A 4,119-nucleotide genomic window follows, 5' to 3' on the forward strand; every position below is an offset into this window, starting at 1 on the left:
TTCATAGCAGCACTGTCAACAATAGCCAAATCATGGAAGGAGCCTAAATGTCCATCACCTGACAAGTGGATCAAGAAGATGTGGTATGTGTGTATATATATATATATATATATATACACAGACACACATATATATATACAATGTAGTATTACATGGCAATGAGAAAGAATGAAATATGGCCATTTGTAGGAAGGTGGATGGACCTCGAGGGTGTCATGCTAAGCGAAATAAGTCAGGCAGAGAAGGACAGAAACCATATGTTTGCACTCATAGGTCTAACAGGAGACCAGGAGAAACCTAATGGAGGACCAGGGGGAGGGGAAGAGGGAAAGAGAGTTGGGTAGAGAGAGGGATGCAAAACCTGAGAGACTATTGAATACTGAAAATGAACTGAGGGTTGAAGGGAGAGGGGGAGGGGGGAAAAGAGGTGGTGGTGATGGAGGAGGGCACTTGTGGGGAAGAGCACTGGGTGTTGTATGGAAAACCAATCTGACAATAAACTATTAAAAAAAGAGAAAAAAGAAAAAAAAGAAATAAATTTTAGGTTTTGATATAATTGAAAAAAGTTATAAACTTAATAAGTTTTTCTGATTTATTGTTATATGCCCCCTCACCAGATAAAAATCTGGGGATCTTTTTCTGATTTGAACTAAATGCATCTGTGTCCCCCCCCGATTTTGATTTTTAGGATAAAGCATAGATGATTCCTTAAAAATGAAGAGTTTTCCAAATATTTTTCTTTTCTTATCATAAAACAGCACAACATAAAAGAAAATTCTGAAAATGAGAAAAAACTCCTCTAATCCTACCATATTAATACATCACTATATCTGAGACTAATCTTCCAGTTTTTAGCTGTAAAATGCACATTTTTAAATGTAATTTGTCCACACAGGTAAGTAACATTTTACAGTGGCTTTCACTTACAAATACCCCATGAGTATCTCCCTTGTTTCTCATTATGATGACCTATAATAGGTGTGTAACACTTCTGTGAATGCATGAGTTATAATTTCCTTAGCTCTTCTTTTAGGGTTGTTTGGCACTTAGGTTGTTTCTAATTATTCTCTAGTCTAGATGGATGGAATGTGGCCATGAGTATCTTTGTGCTTAGTTTTTATTACCTGTTCAATTATTTCCTAGATCAAACCCTAGAAGTAGAGTATCTTTGATTTGACACATACCCCACTGTATCAACCCTAAAGCTGTACTGACCTTGGACGTGCTTGTCAGCCTCTCCACTATTCCTTCCATCAATGAAACAGTCTCTGTCAATGGCCGCTTACTCTGCCTGACCTTTCTCCAGTTGTCCCTTGATGACTCCCTTGGCGACGGCAGTACCTGCGATGAGGTCAGGAGACTCATGTTCGCACTAAAGAGGTAGAGCCTGTGAGCAGCTGAGCGAACATGGATCACATCTCTGACGTCGGTGCTGCTGCTATCTTCCTGAAGGCAGTCCTTTGTCCTAGCACAGAGGCAGAAGTAAAAATGGCCTCTGAGCTGACCAGTGGGGTCATAATCATAGTGAACACTGCCAGAATGCTGACTTCCTATGAACCTCACACAGTTCTAGAAGAAGACTAAAACACAGACTAATAATATATTATTTGGCATCTTGAATAGCAAAACAAAATGATTTCAAATGACAATAGTTTAATTGGCTCCCACTTGGGATTTAAATGTCTAAGTGCATTAAATGGGTTTTCTTTCCACATCAACTCCATGAAAGTAATTTCTATTACAGATCAAAAATTTATGGTTAGTTTTTAATAAGTAAATGACTTCATCATTGAAAGTTCCTAAAGTATGATTTGGTATTTTACAGTATAGTTTATAATCACAAATAAGAGTCCCTGGTTATTTTAGGATCTGATTTGGAAAGAAATGTTTTGCAATGTTTCCAAAGAAGAAAATGAAAAATCTTTTATTTTCAGGTTATTTATATTATACCCCATTTCAGCTCAGTTTTGCTTTATTGGCAAGGACTGTCAGTACTATTGTTGTCAAATCACTCTTATTTTATTATTACAAAAGATTTGACAAGTTATTTATATTTTATGCTAAAACATTTCTTATAGAACTTACATACTTATTTTATAAGTAACAAAGCAATATTACAAAATGGTGACTGGTGCCTCCTAAGAAAACAGGATCAATAGCAGCTAGAAAGAGTTCTATCTGAGGTGAGAAAAACCTATTTGGCTGTAGATTTATTGACTAAAAAAAGGGCTGTGACATATTTGATAGGTTAACAAAGTAAGTTGTCATCTCTCCCTACCTTTAAATCCTGAGAAATTGTGTTTGTGTATGAGAGAAAGAGATAGAGATAGAGATGAGATATAGAGATAGGGAGGCAGAGAAAAAGAAATAGAGGTAGAGAGAGAGAGAGGCAGAGAGGTAGAGAAAGAGAGATAAAGAGAGAGGTAGAGAAAGAGAGAGAGAGAGAGAGAGAGAGAGAGAGAGAGAGAGAGAGAGAGATTAAGATTGTTGGAAACACTTTAGGCACAGTCCTGCCTGACAGAATAGATACTTCAAGCATGTGAAATTATAATTTTATATCACTTCTGATTAAAAGCCATACACATTGCTTTCTATATATTTAGTTTTAGTCCTCAGGAATTTGGAGAATAAAAGGAGCTTTTTCTTGTGAACAGGTTTCCTTATGATTGGATATTTTGATTTAGAAAAATTCTCAGCCTGGAATTAAAAAGGTGGGTCCATGCTCATTCCTTGAGTTTTTTTTACATACTCCAGAAAACTCTCCCTACTTACCCAGTGTTAGAAATGACTCCATCTGTTTGGCCTGGCTTTAGGGATAATAATCATTGGCCCGTCCTTGTGACCATGAAGGCTAAGCAAAGAGCACTTTATATAGCAGGATGCACAGCGCCACCCGGTGGCCAACCAGGGCAGCTGCTCCTTGGAAATAAACAGGATCCAGAGGCGGAGGGCGTCTCTCAGAGGTGAAGGCATAGGCAAGCGCGAAAGAACAAGGAGGATCCCGCCCCGTAGAATTGAATCCATCACAGATAGGTCTCGTCATACTTTGTTAACATTCCTTCTGGAGAGATCGCACTGTAGGGCAAGGAAATAAAGTTTGGCGAATGTTCAGGATACGTGGCTCTTTTTAGCTGATCTCTAGCGATGCAGTGAGCTAACACTCTTTGAAAGAGTTAAGTAGGAACTTAGAAACCTCAAGAAATATTATCACAAAATAGGTGGCACAAACTATCCTCTCTATTAGAAGTGTAGAAAGTCTAAGGAGTTCAAGGAGGATTTAATTTCTGAATATGCTAAACACACCTTTCTATACCACTCCCCAAAGATTCTCTTCCCCCCCTCAGTAGAGAAATGGTATTTTTCTTTTTCTAGATACATAGCAAACAGATTTCTGGTAAATTTTTCATTCTTTGGAGCTGCTGATTATTATGCAACATTTTATTATAAGGATAATACTGACTGGACATTTGAAAACTGCAGAAAAATAGAAATTAATAGTGAGGGGAATATGTAGTCTAGAGTCCCTTTACTGGATTATTATTCAGCACGTATGTACCCCAAGCACAAACCGTGGAACTAGATTTGCCTTGCTTTGAATCTCAACTGGGCCATTTAGGAACTGTGAATTAGAAAAGCTGCTTCATCTTCTCAGTGGCCCAGTTTCCTCATCGCTAGGATGGGGCTAATTAAAAGCTCTGCTGCATGGGGTTCTTATGAGAACAAAGCAAATTAGTATACGCAAAATTTTCAGAACGGTGCCTGTATATTGTAAACACCGTATTTGTTAGCTACTTCTTTCCCACTCCTCCATTTCCTCCAACTCCTTCTTGCTTTCAGATATGATGCAGTTTTCTTCTCTCATGGTTTCTTTCTGCCATTTCCTAATAGCTGAAACTGTACTCCAAATGTAATTTTGTATCTTTAAATATTACACCACAATTTTATTTGTTAGTGCAATTTTAAATGATTGGTAAGTAGTAGTGTCATAATGCTATTATTTAGCCTCATATAAGATGATGACGTAATTTGGGTACAAGGATTTTATTAACCTGCACAATGAAAGGAATCTTTTTAAATTTTATTTTTATTTTAAATTTTTTTGCATTTATTTATTTTTGA

This window comes from Suricata suricatta, chromosome 2, assembly GCF_006229205.1.
Source record: "Suricata suricatta isolate VVHF042 chromosome 2, meerkat_22Aug2017_6uvM2_HiC, whole genome shotgun sequence".
In the NCBI taxonomy this organism is placed as follows: domain Eukaryota; kingdom Metazoa; phylum Chordata; class Mammalia; order Carnivora; family Herpestidae; genus Suricata; species Suricata suricatta.